The sequence below is a fragment of the Eretmochelys imbricata genome, chromosome 9, assembly GCF_965152235.1.
Source record: "Eretmochelys imbricata isolate rEreImb1 chromosome 9, rEreImb1.hap1, whole genome shotgun sequence".
In the NCBI taxonomy this organism is placed as follows: domain Eukaryota; kingdom Metazoa; phylum Chordata; order Testudines; family Cheloniidae; genus Eretmochelys; species Eretmochelys imbricata.
In genome coordinates this window covers 55,189,617-55,207,025 of record NC_135580.1, presented here as the reverse complement: position 1 = coordinate 55,207,025, position 17,409 = coordinate 55,189,617, and the positions used below count along the sequence as shown (strand labels likewise).

Here is a 17,409-nt window from a genome sequence, read left to right as displayed (position 1 = left end):
GAAATGTTTCTGGTACCCATGGGTTAGGTAGGAAGAAAGCTGTAATTTTATGTAAGGTTGAGTGGCCAGCACTAACAACTCAAACATCTATTGAATGGCCACCGGATGGGTCCTTTGCTGGGGATAAATGAACAGTGCTTAGGAGGAGGCTGGAGGACAAAGCCCCAGCCCAGATGGATTATTGGTATGTATGGGACAACTGGGCTTATGAGCGTGCGAAAGGACGTCCTCTTTCCTCCTCCTTTTCCTATCTGTCTCAGGGGTCTTCAGCCCCGCTCTGTGCTATGCCTGCTTCTGCCCCTCCCCTGGCTTACCCTCGGCTTTCTGACTTATGTCTATCACCTCCTTGCTTGCCACCTCCCAACTCGTATGGGCCCACCATTGACCCGCTGGTTACTCTGCAAGCTCCCCTCATACAGCAACCCCTTGTTACTCATGGTACAGACGGCAGTGAATGGCTAGCCTTCCCCTATGTTCACCGCCCCTTTGGCCCAGGCAATTTAGTAACATGGCAACAGCAGACGCCTCGCCTGCATGACGATCCAGAGAAGGTTCTGCAAACCATTCGGTCTGTATTTACCACATTTAATCCTACATGGGGAGATGTCCAGGTAATCCTGGACACACTTTTTACCCCTGACAAGAAATATTCCATTCTGGATGCTAATAGGTGCTGGGCAGGGAAGGATAGTACCCGGGCTTCTTGGTCCCTGACTGATCCCAATTGGAATCCTAATGTGCTTACTCAAATGGGCCTTTTAAAGGCAGGTAGAAGGGGCCTTTTAGAAGCTATACGCAAAGCTGGTAGTAAAACGGCTAACTGGTCTAAAATCCGCGAATGTCAGCAAGAGCTTACTGAGCACCCCTCCTCCTTTTTGGCTCAGTTGTCCAAACAAGTTCGTGTATATGGGGGCGGTATAAACCCTGAGGCGGAGGAAAACTGTCCTATGATGGTCTCCTTTTATGTCGATCAGGCAGCATCAGATATAAAAAAATATTTTTCTAAGCATGTTCCTCCAGGAGGTAGTCCACCTGGCTACCTTTATGTTTAACGGCAGAGACGAGGAGAAAGCATGGGAAAAATGTAAACAGAAGAAGGAGGAAGTAAGTATGTTAGCTGCTGCCTTGCAGGTTCCTTCGGGAAACCAGCATTGGCAAGGGCGCGGAGAGATGAGAGGAAGGGGGCATGGATGGGGGACAGGAGGAGGGGGAGGTTGGGGTAAAGTGAGGGATGGAAATTGTAGTTATTATAAGCAACCAGGGCACTGGAGGAGGGAGTGTCCCCTGCTTCCCCGAGGAGCTCCTTGGAAGAGCCAGGTAGAGGCTAATCCTTCTTTTCCCCCTAACGCCCCCCAGAACCTTGTTGACCTTCAGTGACTAGAGGCGGAGGTTTTGGGAACCTTGGGAGAGTTGGAATGGGATTTGGGGTTACAGTCGCAAATTTATTTGAAAGTTGGGGAACAGCTTGTGCCTTTTTTAGTAGATACCAGGGCCTCCCTCTCCACTTTAACTTTTGTTCAGGGCTCTCTGTCCGATACCAGGGTTTGGGTGCAGGGTATAGAAGGCAATCCCTGCCTGGCTCCTTTATCCTACCCTGTCCCTATCGAGCTTGGTTCTTTAAAGCTATCACATAGGTTTGTTGTAATGCCGGAGGGTCCCGCGAACTTCCTCGGGTGGGATGTGCTGGGCAAACTGGGGGCACACATGTATTGCGCCCCCGAGGGGCTCCGCATATCTGTTCCGGACTTGGCGGTTGCTTCTCTTATGGCATCGGTTACCCCTATTCCTGGTGTGTCCTCTGAATTGTCCAGTGTTCCCCACACTTTGTGGAGCACAAATCCTACTGATGTGGGTCTTCTTAAATCAACCATTCCAGTGAGTCTGGAAGCAAGGGGCGGACCACCTCCTTCCGTAAAACAATACCCCTTGCCGAGGAAGGCGGAAGAAGGCATCTCACTTCTTATTGACAGCTATTTGACTCGGGGTTTTAGTCCCCTGCAGTTCGCCCTGTAATACCCCCACTCTTCCAGTAAGGAAGACTAAACCGGGACAGATGGGCGTCCAGTCTATCGATTTGTTCAGGATCTACGGGCTATAAATGGTTATGTTATAGCCCCCCATCCAGTTGTCCCTGATCCGAGCACCATTCTAACACTGATTCCTCAGTCAGCCACTTGCTTTACTGTCATAGATTTGTGTGTGTGTCCTACCAGGTGTAATTCACAGCAGTTGTGTGCGTGTCCTGTCAGGTATAATTCGCAGCAGTTGTGTGCGTGTCCTATCAGGTATAACTCGTAACACCTTCTCTTTCTTTTTCAGTCATAAAATTTAAGCTATACACTGGAACAGATCTTCTTGTTATTGTTGTGTTTGTACAGTGCCTTGGGCAATGGGATCCTGGTCCATTAGAGGGGTTCTTAGATACAACTGCAGTTCTAATAATATAGTTTCATTCTAAGGCTAATGCAGATGTTGGAGCTGATGCTTTTTTGTCATGTAATTAGGGTCACTTACCACTAGGGGCCAATATATTACTGTATTTCAGATACCTGACTCTAGTTTACTCATGCCTCTACATACAGGATATGTGTAGAACAATCTGCTTTTCTAGTCTCAATTCTCGACTGGGCTTCAGAATAAGATGTACATATGGATCAGTAACCATCTTTGCTTTTGCATGCCTCATTGTATGTATGTCTTTCATTTTGCATTGTTGGGACAGAACTGCTGCCTGCTGTAGGCTGAATTTTCCAGGCAGTAGGAACTATTTTGATCATGTAAACTGATCAACCTAGAAGGAGAAGTTGTATAGCAAGTGTCTGCATGTGTGCGTGTGCACATACTAACACATGTTGCATTTAATTTGTTTCTTTTAATTGTGTGACTTTCACTGATGACTTTTCATAGACAAGTCTGTAGTTTCAGTTAAGGTATGTGATGAAATCAAAGAACACTTTCTATAGTATCTGTTGTTTCTATCAGCATGCTTACAGAAATTTTTCCCACATGTATGTGCATGCACCAGTTTAACAGAATGGCAGAGTAAGGAAAGTTTAAAGCCAGACACATAGCCCAAGGCCAATGGGTTTTAAGCTTTTAATTAAAAGTGAACCGTAACATGTTAAAAGTGGGTTGAGCAATTTTTATCTACACCATGTTTTTTTTAAATCTGTGTTAGAGCTGTGTTCAGATCCTGCTGGGGGAAGTCTCCGGTGCAGTGTTCTAAAGGGGAATATTTTGAAAGCCTTGTTCAGCATTGGTGTGCTGTAAGGATACTGAAACAACATGGTGGTAAAAACACCAGCGCCCAGTCTGTAGGATAGCTTCCTCTAGGGTAGAATCATAGAATATCAGGGTTGGAAGAGACCTCAGGAGGTCATCTAGTCTAACCCCCTGCTCAAAGCAGGACCGATCCCCGACTAAATCATCCCAGCCAGGGCTTTGTCAAGCCTGACCTTAAAAACTTCTAGGGAAGGAGATTCCACCACCTCCCTAGGTAACGCATTCCAGTGTTTCACCACCCTCCTAGTGAAAAAGTGTTTCGTAATATCCAACCTAAATCTCCCCCACTGCAACTTTAGACCATTACTCCTTGTTCTGTCATCTGCTACCACTGAGAACAGTCTAGATCCATCCTCTTTGGAACCCCCTTTCAGGTAGTTGAAAGCAGCTATCAAATCCCCCCTCATTCTTCTCTTCCGTAGACTAAACAATCCCAGTTCCCTCAGCCTCTCCTCATAACTCATGTGTTCCAGTCCCCTAATCATTTTTGTTGCCCTCCGCTGGACGCTTTCCAATTTTTCCACATCCTTTTTGTAGTGTGGGGCCCAAAACTGGACACAGTACTCCAGATGAGGCCTCACCAATGTCGAATAGAGGGGAACGATCACATCCCTCGATCTGCTGGCAATGCCCCTACTTATACATCCCAAAATGCCATTGACCTTCTTGGCAACAAGGGCACACTGTTGACTCATATCCAACTTCTCGTCCACTGTCACCCCTCGATCCTTTTCTGCAGAACTGCTGCCGAGCCATTCGGTCCCTCGTCTGTAGCGGTGCATTGGATTCTTCCGTCCTAAGTGCAGGACTCTGCACTTGTCCTTGTTGAACCTCATCAGATTTCTTTTGGCCTAATCCTCCAATTTGTCTAGGGCTCTCTGTATCCTATCCCTACCCTCCAGTGTATCTACCACTCCTCCCTACATTTTCCAAAAACTTCCTGGATTGCCTGTGCACTGCTGTATTGCTCTCCCAGCAGATATCAGGGTGATTGAAGTCTCTCATGAGAACCAGGGCCTGCGATCTAGTAACTTCTGCGAGTTGCCGGAAGAAAGCCTCGTCCACCTCATCCCCCTGGTCTGGTGGTCTATAGTAGACTCCCACCACGACATCACCCTTGTTGCTCACAGTTCTAAACTTAATCCAGAGACTCTCAGGTTTTTCTGCAGTTTCATACTTGAGCTCTGAGCAGTCATACTGCTCCCTTACATACAGTGCAACTCCTCCACCTTTTCTTCCCTTCCTGTCCTTCCTGAACAGCTTATATCCATCCATGACGGTAGAAAAATGCTTATGAATTTTCCTAGTTGGAGCCAGCAGGTTTTTGCTAACATTTAGCACATCTGACGCCATCCCCATGTGGATAATGCGGATGTGATCAGTCAGTTTTGAAAGTAGTTTTCTTTAACATTGTTTTGGTAATACTATTTAACTTTCTCAATTAAGCCCACCTTATTGATTAGTCTCATTATAGTTGGTATGGCAACACCCATTTTTTCATGTTCTCTGTGTATATGTATCTTCCTACTGTAGTTCCCACTGCATGCATCTGATGAAGTGTGTTTTAGCTCACGAAAGCTAATGCCCAAATAAATTTGTTAGTCTCTAAGGTGCCACAAGTACTCCTCGTTCTTTTTTCTCAATCTAGGTTCACTTGGCATTAATGGGGTCAGCACTTTTATTGAAATTTAGTGTTTGAAAGGAAAAGTCATGAAAGAATTCATACAGGAGAATTTGCTTTTACTACTCATCATTCATACTGATCATTTGGATCAAAGCTCAGTTTGCCCCAAACAGTTCCTCTTTGCCTTTTGCTTATTATGGCCAGTGTAAGGATCAACTTAGAATTTCCTTTGATATTTTCACAGACAGAAACAAGCTTTGCACCATCTGGAGTACAACAGGGCTGCAAATAAAAAAAAAAAGTGACTAATTGTGCAGTACTAATTGAAACTTGATTGACTTCCCTTGGCTCTCTAGGTGATTTTGTTTGGCATACACATGGCTGCCTGAGGAAGCTCATATGTCCAGGGATTCAAATAGGCCACATCTACTCTGAGGTGGCTGCATCCAATTGGTGGAGGCTATTCCAGTGGGTGTACTTGTGAAGAGTTAGAGAGAACCCAGCAGTTCACAGAATTATCAATGCAACAGTCGCTCCCCCACCCCGCCCCCGCCCCCGGAATAGACAGATCCACACACTACTTGAAGGATGTTATTCACCAGGTGGAGTGCTGCTTTTGGGTCAGGACCAAGATCACAGACTGGTGATGCCAAATATATGCATGTGTTCCCCAAACTTGGGACACATGGCAATGACTGCAAAACTTCCAGATAAGGAAGGAGAATTTCTGTACCTCTGTAGTGGGCTACAACTGACACTGCAGTATTGGCCCATGAGGGAGAGAGTTCTCCTCATGGAAAAGAATGGTAGTTGCCTTGCAGAAAATGTCTATCCTGGGGATTATTCCTAGCCAATTGATCATCAGATTGGGGTAGAACAGTCAACCGTGGGTGCTGTTGTCATGGAAGGTGTACATGGCAATACACTGTGAGCTGTAGCAGACACGTGACCAAAATGCTAGAGAATTACAGTTGGGGTGTTCTGCCTAAGGCCTTGTCTACACAGGGACATCCAGGAAAGTGGATTTGAAGTGAATAAATTCAACCACACTAACCTCCTGTGTGAACATCCTCATTCAGGTGTTCACACAAATACAGATTAATTTTCCTGGATGGCCATGTGTAGACAAGCCCTAAATTAGCAATGTGCAGTGCACACACTGAGATGGATGGTGGGGAACTGGGGATGGATTGTTCAAATCATTGGCCTAAATGTTATTGGTTGTTTCTATTTTAAGCCATATCTTCCTCTTGTGGGGTGCTTCTGTGTGTGTAGTAAATCAGTTTTAATAGTTGTCTGTATGTTTCCCTTGCATGGTGAGGGACTTTATGAAGTAGAGAGAATTTGAGATGTATTAATTGCACAGTACTCATTATCATTTGCAGCTCTGTTTCTATTTATATATGCCTTTTGGTTTTCTGTGACTTATTAATATTTTTTATTTGTTCTGGTGAGATATTAGGAGGAGGGAGTTGCTGTTGAATTGATATTAAACTACAGTATGATTATACTAGAAAGGCACTTTTAATCATCTACTTTGTTATACAAACTCAAGTATATAGTGCAGTTGCAATATCAAACCAAGGTACCATATTTAACTACAAGGGCAATACAGTTGAGTCAGAGGACCCTAGGTAGACATGGTTAACCGCAAGCTAGCAGGGTTTCTGTAGAATTGAGCCACCTGATAACCTGGCTGCTTTCAATAAACCACAGGAAGGAATGGGAGTAAGTACTGCCTCTTAGATGAATGTTATAACCCAGAGCAGTGACTTAGCTAGTGGCTTTATTTTGTTAACTAGAGTTCAGTGCCGTTTGCCAAAAGCCTTACGGAGACACAACCTATACGTCTGGATGAAAAAACCCTGTTGTTGTTTTTTGCTTTAGTCTGATCAAAGAAAGCCCATTTGTTTTTCGCTTTATGTCCAGACTGTGGCTAAAGACTTTTTCCTAATGCATGACTGGAGACCTTAAAAGGAAGGGCGTTTGCAAATAAACGGCGTCTTGCTAGTATTAAAACACTACTCTGCTCATCATGGTCTCATCGCATAACTGCAGCTGTCCAGTTGACTAATTAGGCCTTGTCCGCACTAGCAAAACTCACACTTACATTTCTTCACTGGTGCAACTGTAGACAGAGTGTGCCAGACTTAGACTACATGGGTGTTAAAAATGCCTGAATCCTATCTACACTACAGCTTGCACCGGTAGGGAATTACAGGTCCAAGTTTTCCCAGCATAAGTGCACCTGTGCATTTTTACAAGCATAACTCAAGTGGTGAACAAGTTGATAGTGAGTGTGTGTGCCTATTTACTCCAGCTGGTTGGGTTTTTTGGTTTTGTTTTGTTTTTGTCTCTTTGAAGAGAATTGAGCTGGGTCTGTTTAGCTTGGGAGGGAAATGCCACAAAATAAAACTCCTTCAATGCATCAAACTTTTCATCCTCTACTGTGGTTGCAGAGATGGTGGCACTTCTCCACAGCTCTCATTCAAGGCAGCTGTACTGAAACAGGTATGCTGGCTTTAAAATCCAAGGGCCAGGAAATGATCTGCAAGTATCTGGGTATTGTAAAATAACTCCTGCTAATGTGCATAGAAACACTTTCGGGGGGAGGGGGCAGGGAGAGAATGGGGAGCAAAATACTTAAATTGAGGCAGTGTGCTGCAGAAACTAAGGTAATATGAAGAAGATGTGGTTAGGAGAAGGATAAGACCGGATAACACCGAACACGGCTTTAACATTAACTATCTGTAAAGTTTCAGAGTGGTAGCCATGTTAGTCTGTATCAGCAAAAACAATGAGGAGTCCTTGTGGCACCTCAGAGACTAACAAATTTATTTGGGCATAAGCTTTCGTGAGCTAGAACCCACTTCATCAGATGCATGGAGTGGAAAATACAGGAGCAGGTATAAATACATGAAAGGATGGGAGATGCCTTACCAAGTGTGAGGTCAGTCTAACAAGACAATTCAATTAACAGCAGGATACCAAGGGAGGAAAAATTACTTTTGAAGTGGTAATGAGAGTGGCCCATTTCAGACAATTGACAAGAAGGTGTGAGTAACAGTAGGGGAAAATTAGTATTGGGGAAATTAGTATTAGGTTTAGGTAAAGTAAAGTGTCTCCTGATTATCCCCCAGTCCTGCTTTCCACATCAGAAAAGTTGTTTTGGAAAGAGACAGGCTGATAATTAGGTGAATTTATCTCAATTTAATAGCTCTGTGTCCAGCTAAACTCCACGTGCCATCATGAACCTATAGTACGTGTTCGGGAGATCCAAGTTTTCTGCTTCAGTGGTGAGCAAAATGGCTAACTATAGGCAGAACAGAGAAACCTGTGCATTGGATATGTGGCTACAATAATAAGCAGATTTTTTGTTTAGTGCCATCTCATTACTAGAATCATAGAATCATAGAATATCAGGGTTGAAAGGGACCTCAGGAGGTCATATAGTCCAACCCCCTGCTCAAAGCAGGACCAATCCCCAACTAAATCATCCCAGCCAGGGTTTTGTCAAGCCTGACCTTAAAAACCTCTACCTTCCTAGGAATCCATTCCAGTGCTTCACCACCTTCCTAGTGAAAAAGTTTTTCCTAATATCCAACCTAAACCTCCCCCACTGCAACTTGAGACCATTGCTCCTTGTTCTGTCATCTGCTACTCCTGAGAACAGCCTAGCTCCATCCTCTTTGGAACCCCCTTTCAGGTAGTTGAAAGCAGCTATCAAATCCCCCCTCATTCTTCTCTTCTGCAGACTAAACAATCCCAGTTCCCTCAGCTTCTCCTCGTAAGTCATGTGCTCCAGCCCCCTAACATAGACAGTTGGAGCTTAGGAAATTACACTAGTTTGTGTAAGCAGCAGGGTGTTGACGCTTCTAAGGAATTTGCTCTTTAATGATTGTTTCATCTCTTTAATTGTTGTTGTGTTTTTCTTTTAAGGGAGTTTTTCAAGATGGACTCTACAAATTTACATTCATGGGTTGTGCCAACTGGCTGCAGCTGAGGCTATGCACTTAAACTGCTGCACTGTAGCACTTCAGTGTAGACACACCCACTACAATGACAGGAGGGGTTCTTCCATCACTGTAATTAATCCATCTCCCCAAGAGGCAGTAGCTAGGTTGAGTAAAGAATTTTTCTGTCAGTCTAGCACTGTCTACAGCAGGGGTTAGGTGGCTTAACCACATCGCTCCAGGGTGTTGATTTTTCACACCCCTGAGTGATGTAGCAGGGTTGACTTAAATTTTTAGTGTGGACCTGGCCTTAGATAGTGTAACTGTAACAAGCAGAGCCCATTGGAGTGCTCACATACATCTCCCTTCAGCGTTCTGAACAGACTATAAACAGAGGCATGGTGTTCCAGCCCCCTCAGTTCTTTTTAATAATTTACCAGATCCCACTTGTGAACCAGTCAATTCTCACCAGCCCGAGGGAGTTTGGCAGATGATTAAGAAGATGATTTGACCCACCAGCTAAAACCCAAATCCCGCAGCTCCAACTGTGACAAAGCTATTGCCTGGTGGACTAGCATGATCCTCCAGGATCTCCAACTGTGCATTCTTTTCTGTAATGGGCCAGTTCTGCAGGAGGATATCTGTACGGCACTTACATAGCTTCCTTTCATAGAATCATAGAATATCAGGATTGGAAGGGACCTCAGGAGGTCATCTAGTCCAACCCCCTGCTCAAAGCAGGACCAATCCCCAATTAAATCATCCCAGCCAGGGCTTTGTCAAGCTTGACCTTAAAAACTTCTAAGGAAGGAGATTCTACCACCTCCCTAGGTAACGCATTCCAGTGTTTCACCACCCTCCTAGTGAAAAAGTTTTTCCTAATATCCAACCTAAACCTTCCCCACTGCAACTTGAGACCATTACTCCTTATCCTGTCCTCTTCTACCACTGAGAATAGTCTAGAACCATCCTCTCTGGAATCACCTCTCAGGTAGTTGAAAGCAGCTATCAAATCCCCCCTCATTCTTCTCTTCTGCAGACTAAACAATCCCAGTTCCCTCAGCCTCTCCTCATAAGTCATGTGTTCCAGAACCCTAATCATTTTTGTTGCCCTTTGCTGGACTCTCTCCAATTTATTCACATCCTTCTTGTAGTGTGGGGCCCAAAACTGGACACAGTACTCCAGATGAGGCCTCACCAATGTCGAATAGAGGGGGATGATCACGTCCCTCGATCTGCTCACTGTGCCCCTACTTATACATCCCAAAATGCCATTCTTGGCAACAAGGGCACACTGCTGACTCATATCCAGCTTCTCGTCCACTGTCACCCCTAGGTCCTTTTCCGCAGAACTGCTGCCTAGCCATTCGGTCCCTAGTCTGTAGCGGTACATTGGGTTCTTCCGTCCTAAGTGCAGGACCCTGCACTTATCCTTATTGAACCTCATCAGATTTCTTTTGGCCCAATCCTCCAATTTGTCTAGGTCCCTCTGTATCCTATCCCTGCCCTCCAGCGTATCTACCACTCCTCCTAGTTTAGTATCATCCACATCCTCCTAGTTTAGTATCTTTCCTGCTGCAACTCCTGTTGCAGAGAAGCTACATGAATTATTTGCATCAGTCTTCACTGCAGAGGATGTGGGGGATATCCCCACACCTGAGTTATGCTTTTTAGGTGACAAATCTGAGCAACTGTCCCAGATTGAGGTGCCAATATAGGTGGGTTTTGGAACAAATTGATAAATTAAACAGTAATAAGTTACCAAGACCAGATGGTATTTGCCCGAGAGTTCTCAAGGAACTGAAGTATGAAGTTGCAGAACTAACAGCTGTGGAATGTAATCTATTGCTTAAATCAGCCTCTGTACCAGATGACTGGAGGGTAGCTAATGTAAGTCCAACTTTTAGAAAAAGGTTCCAGGGGTGATGCTGGCAATTACAGGCCAGTAAACCTAACTTCAGTACTAGGCAAATTGGTTGAAACTGTAAGAACAAAATTATAAGACAGAGGTATACACCATATGCTAGAAGTCAACATGGCTTTTGTAAATGGAAATCATGCCTCACCAATCTCTGAGAATTCTCTGATGGAGTCAACGAGCATGTGGACAAGGATGATCCAGTGCATAATATAGTGTACTCGGCCTTTTAAAAAGCCTTTGACAAGGTCCCTCACAAAGGCTCTGAAGCAAACTAAGCAGTCATGGGGTAAGAGAGAAGGTCCTCTCATGGATCAGTAACTGGTTAAAATATAGGAAACAAAGGGGAGGAATAAAGAATCAGTTTTCAGAATGGTGAGAGGTAAATAGCAGGGTCCCTTAAGAACCTGTACTGGACCTGTGCTGTGCAACATATTCATTATTTATCTGGAAAAGAGAGTGAACAAGTGGCAAAATTTGCAGACAATACAAAATTATTTGAGAGAGTTAAGTCCAATGCTGATTGCATAGTTACAAAGGGATCTCACAAAACTGGGTGCCTGGACGACAAAATGGCAGATCACATTAAATGTTGATAAATGCAAAGTAATGCACATTGGGAAAACCTAATCCCAACTATACATACAAAATGATGGGATCTAAATTAGCTGTTACCACTCAAGACAGAGATCTTGGAGTCATTGTGTATAACATCTTGATCGATCGGTCCTTCAGCCCTCATATAGTTTGCACCAATCACAACACAGCTTCCATTCTTCTCTTATCCCGGCCTTCCTTCTCCATGTGCGGCCATGCCTTTTTGCAGTAAAATCTTCCCATCTCTTTGGAAGTCAGCCTAGTGGTCGTTTTAGTTCCCTTGGGTACCACTTGGCGACAGTGAGCCTAGCTATATGCCCGGCCCATTGCATTTTACTGTACCTGCTTTCAACAATGACATCCTACACTCCATTCTGCTTCATTGGGGACTCAGTCATGGACTGAAATCCTCAGAATTCTTCTTTCCATTGCCCTCTCTGTGACAGACAGTTGTTGCTCCTCTGTCTTTGTCAGAGCCCATGTTTTGCTGCTCTACAACATTGCTGGCAGTATTGTTGAGTTAAAGAAGTTGGCATGTGTTGCCTTGTTGTTTTTTCCTTAGAAGACATCCTTGATAGAATTGAATGTGCACAAACCAGCTTTCTTTCTTCGTGAGAGTTCGCCTTCCTGATCGTGGCTCATGTTAATTTCTTGGCCCAAATAGACATATTGTTCAACTTCTTTTATTTGTTCTCCCTTGACTATTATTTGGGCTTTTGGCAAGGCGTCAGATCACATAAATTTCATTTTAGAGCAGTTCATTTTCAGTCCTACTTGGCTGCTTTTTGTGTCAAGTTCTTGCAGCATTTTCTGTAGTTTGATAGTGTTTTTAGCAATCAACACGATATTGTTCATGAATCTGAGGTGGTTTAACTGCTCTCCATTGACGCTGATTCCACCCTTTCAGTTCGTCCGCCTCATTACCGTTTTGAGGCAGGTTGTGAAGAGTTTTGGTGAACTGTCTCCTTGCTTCACTCCTTTTTTGACTGGAATGCAAAGGGGAGTGTCGAACAGAGTTTGCTTCCTTTAGTAGCTTGATGTAATTTGTGTTGATACCCTGCTCTACAACAGCTTTCAGCACTGCATTGATCTCTACTCTGTCAAACGCTTTTTCATTGTTGATGAAGGCAATGTATAAAGGGCATTTGTATTCCCTTGGGCTCTCAAATAGCTGGTTTATAGTGAAGATATGGTCCAATGTGCTGAAATTCCTTCAAAAACCTGTCTATTCTCTCAGCTGCTGCTCATCCACACTCTGTAAGAGTCATTTGTTATTATTTTGGTCAATAGCTTGTAAACTCCTTCCAGCTGGATAGTATCTTCTGCATTTCCAAGTAATGGCTAAACCTCTGAGCAAGGGTTTTCCAGAGGTCATGGTCTCCAGCTCTTATCATTTTGGTTGTCAGTCCATCTTTTCCTGGAGCTTTTCCTTCCTTCATTTGGTAAATTGCATGTCTAACTTTGCGGCCGAGAACTGGGAGTACGTGCTCATTGGTCTGTTGAAGTGTTGGTAGTGGGACATTTATTTGAGATGTCAACAGTTTGGTGTAGAAATCTTTACAAACCACTTCTGTTCCTGTTCTGTCAATTACTGCTTTACTGTCCTTGTTCTTCAGTGCCATTATTGTTGACCTGTACAGCATCAGTCCCTGTTTGCGTTTTTTGAGGTTTCTATAATCTTCAGATGTCTTTAAGAGCCTTTAATTTCAGTACTTCTCGAAGTCCTCCTTTAGTCATCTTCTTATCAGCTTGCAGAGGAGGGAGCACTTGAGTTTGTCACCATCATTTTGCTTTATATTCCTCTTCCTCTCTTGCAAGAAAAGCAGACTTTGATTCCCTTAGGGAACTGATGGGCAGGATCCTCTGGGAAGCTAATATGAGGGGGCAAGGAGTCCAGGAGAGCTGGCTGCATTTTAAAGAAGCCTTATTGAGGGCGCAGGAACAAACCATCCCGAAGTGCAGAAAAAATAGCAAATATGGCAGGCGACCAGCTTGGCTTAACAGTGAAATCTTCAGTGAGCTTAAACTCAGAAAGGAAGCTTACGAGAAGTGGAAATTTGGACAGATGACTAGGGAGGAGTATAAAAATATTGCTAGAGCATGCAGGGGTGTAATCAGGAAGGCCAAGGCACAACTGGAGTTGCAGCTAGCAAGGGATGTGAAGGGTAACAAGAAGGGTTTCTACAGGTATGTTAGCAACAACAAGAAGGTCAGGGAAAGTGGGGGACCCTTACTGAATGTGGGAGGCTACCTAGTGACAGATGATGTGATAAAAGCTGAAGTACTCAATGCTTTTTTTGCCTCCGTCTTCACAGACAAGGTCAGCTCCACTGGGCAACGCAGTATGGGGAGGAGGTGAGCAGTCCTAGTGGTGAAAGAACAGGTTAAGGACTATTTAGAAAAGCTGGACATGCACAAGTCCATGGGTCCAGATCTAATGCATCCAAGGGTGCTGAGGGAGTTGGCTCATGTGATTGCAGAGCCATTGACCATTATCTTTGAAAATTCGTGATGATCGGGGGAGGTCCCGCATGATTGGAAAAAGGCAAATATAGTGCCCATATTTAAAAAAGGGAAGAAAGAGAACCCAGGGAACTGCAGACCGGTCAGCCTCAGTTCAGTCTCTGGAAAAATCATGGAGCAGGTCCTCAAGGAATCCATTTTGAAGCACTTGGAGGAGAGGAAGGTGGTCAGGAACAGTCAACATGGATTCACGAAGGGCAAGCCATGCCTGACCAACCTGATTGCCTTCTATGATGAGATAACTGGCTCTCTGGATATGGGGAAAGCAGTGGATGTGATACAGCTTGACTTTATCAAAGCTTTTGATACCGACTCCCACAGTATTCTTGCCAGCAAGTTAAAAAAGTATGGATTGGATAAAAGGACTATAAGGTGGATAGAAAGCTGGCTAGATTGTCAGGCTCAATGGGGAATGATCAATGGCTCGATGTCTAGTTGGCAGCTGATATCAAGCGGAGTACCACAGGGGTCGGTCCTGGGGCTGGTTTTGTTCAATATCTTTATCAAGGATCTGGATGATGGGATTAATTGCACCCTCAGCAAGTTCGCAGATGACACTAAGCTGGGGGGAGAGGTACAGATAGGGTCCAGAGTGACCTAGACAAATTAGAGGATTGGGCCATAAGAAATCTGATGAAGTTCAACAAGGACAAGTGCAGAGACCTGCACTTAGGAAGGAAGAATCCCATGCACTAGCAAGGTGGAGAAAATGGGGAGCGGAGATAAAAAGGCGCCACCCACTTGTACTCACCCGGCAGTGCTCTGGGTCTTCAGCTGAGGGTCAGGCGGTGCTCCGGGTCTTCAGCGGCTCTTCAGTGTAGGGTCCTTCACTCGCTCCGGTCTTCTGTGGCACTGAAGGACTTCCCCACCCCCAGCCACCGAAATGCCGCTGAAGACTGGAGCGAGTGAAGGACCCGACGCCAGAGAGCCACTGAAGACCCAGAGCACCGCCTGACCCGCTGCCGAAGACCTGGAGCACCTGCCGGGTGAGTAAAAATTAAAAAGGCGCCAAAAAATTAAAAAGGTGCCACTTGTGCTTGGTGGGGGAGTGGCTGCTGCCCTGCTCCCCCCTAGCTACGCTACTAGCACTGCTACAGCCTGGGGACCGACTGGCTAAGCAGCAGTTCTGGAGAAAAGGATCTGAGGATTACAGTGGATGAGAAGCTGGATATGAGTCAGCAGTGTGCCCTCATTGCCAAGAAGGCCAATGGCATATTGGACTGTATTACTAGGAGCATTGCCAGCAGATCGAGGGAAGTGATTATTCCCCTCTATTCGGCACTGGTGAGGCCACACCTGGAGTATTGCATCCAGTTTTGGTCCCCCCACTACAGCAGGGATGTGGACAAATTGGAGAGTCCAGCGGAGGGCAACGAAAATGATTAGGGGCCTGGGGCACATGACTTACGAGGAGAGGCTGAGGGAACAGGGGTTATTTAGTGTACAGAAGAGAAGAGTTAGGGGAGATTTGATAGCAGCCTTCAACTACCTGAACAGGGGTTCCAAAGAGGATGGAGTTTGACTGTTCTCAGTGGTGGCAGATGACAGAACAAGAAACAATGATCTCAAGTTGCAGTGGGGGAGGTCTAGGTTGGATATAAGGAAACATTATTTCACTAGGAGGGTGGTGAAGCACTGGAATGGGTTACCTAGGGAGCTGGTGGAATCTCCATCCTTAGAGGATTTTAAGGCCCGGCTTGACAAAACCCTGGCTGGGATCATTTAGTAGGTGTTGGTCCTGCTTTGAGCAGGGGATTGGACTAGACGACCTCCTGAGGTCTCTTCCAACCCTAATATTCTATGATGCTATGAAACAACTTCAAGCCCGGGGGTACAGCAGCACCCCCAGCACTCCTAGTTCCAGCACCTATGCGTTGAGGAGTGTTGTCTCTTAGGCATGCAATACACAAATTTCAGATCCTTCTTTGGAGTCAGTTTTCTTTAAGAATGTTGAATCCATCTGGCTTAGCTCTCAGTGCCTCCTTCAGCACTATTACTTGTAACCTGGTCTGCCTCTCTTTACAAGCCTTCTGAGTGAAAATGTCAAACAACTTGATGGAGTTTACTTTTCCAAAACATGCCAACCATCTTGCGTGTGCATTGGAGTTGGGAAAACCAAAGGGGATGAGTCTGTCTCTTAAATTCTAGCTGCTTGATCTTTGGATCCATATTCCTGGAATCAAAAGATGATTGTATCGAACTATGTCTAAAAACCTAAACTAAGCTATTTAGATAATGTTTTTGTTCTTGGTGTAAAACTTTCCCAGTCTAAAAGGCACTGAAGAAAAGGATCCAGGTGAAGCATAATGGAGCAGTTCCTGAACAGTCAACTAGACACAGTAGGAAGGAACTGTGGCAACTGGAGTACTTCACTCTCAGAAAGTTCATGAACGCTGAGGGGAGGGAAGGAAGGAGTGTGTGAATGTTCCAGCGGCCCCCTACTAGTTAAACTGCCACTGTGTAAGATGCTCCTGGTGGCTGCATTCCATGAGCAGGAATATACAGGGGCCACTCGAAGATGGTGATTTCTCAGTTCAATTCCAGTTGTGTATGGAAGCATTAATGATGTGTATCTCTTGTTTTGTGCTAGATTTTCTGGGAGATGGCAGTGGTGCAGGGATTTCTGCTTACGAACTGTCAAATACAATTTGTAGTTTTCCTTTTATTGGACCAATGATGGGGAGATCAGTGAAGATTCTACAGGCTAAAGGAGCCGTGATGTCTATTTTGTTTGGTGCATGGTTTACATTGCATGTGTGGGTTTTCTATTTCTATAACTGGGAAGCGGATCTCCGGGAGACAATGCAAAGTTATTCTCAGCATTTCCTTTGTCTTTAACCCCCAATTTTTTGTCTTATTCCTATTACCTTTACTTCCTGTTTAAGGGTAGAACCTGGTGAGATCACCCTATCATATAAAAAATGCTATTATGTAGCATTTCTAGGTGGGTGAAGTTTTTGTTGCTGGCCACTGCGTGAAGGAATAAGACCCTGACCCCTCCTGGGGCACCCAGTGGGTGGAGTTTTGAAATCAATAAGGCTCCATTGCAGCATCAATGTCCCAAATTGCAGTATTCACCTTTTGAAACAAGCATATAAGTGTGCATGAAAAAGCTGAATAACACACACAACTTTTAATGTTATGTTTTGTTTGAAGCAAAACATGTATTTCAGGATTTTTGTTTACTGGCTGAACCTAGGATCTATTGGATATTTGAATAACACCACAGACCATGGTATATCTTTGCAAATAGGATTGTCAGTTTCTTGGATTCCTCAACTCCTGTGTCTCCTGTGGGTTTCCTCTTCATCTACATTGCATTTGAACTGTTTCCCCCCACCTTCCCAGCAAGCCAACTGCCTTTTAATATTGGCAGGAAAGGCTAAACATTTTTAAAGGCAGCTTTAAGCCCTCACCCTGGAAAAGTGCACACTGCTTATGCATATTTGAAAGCGATAGGGAAATGAATTAAACGGAGCCACCTTGGAGAAAAAATAGTCCTCTATACTGGA

The 17,409-nt window shown here is 44.6% G+C and overlaps 1 protein-coding gene across 1 annotated transcript in view; it reads left to right on the top strand.

Moving 5' to 3' along the window:
- Positions 1 to 17,409, top strand: part of FARP2 (FERM, ARH/RhoGEF and pleckstrin domain protein 2) — a 235,941-nt gene that overhangs the window by 259 nt on the left and 218,273 nt on the right. The gene's annotated exons all lie outside the window — the stretch shown is intronic.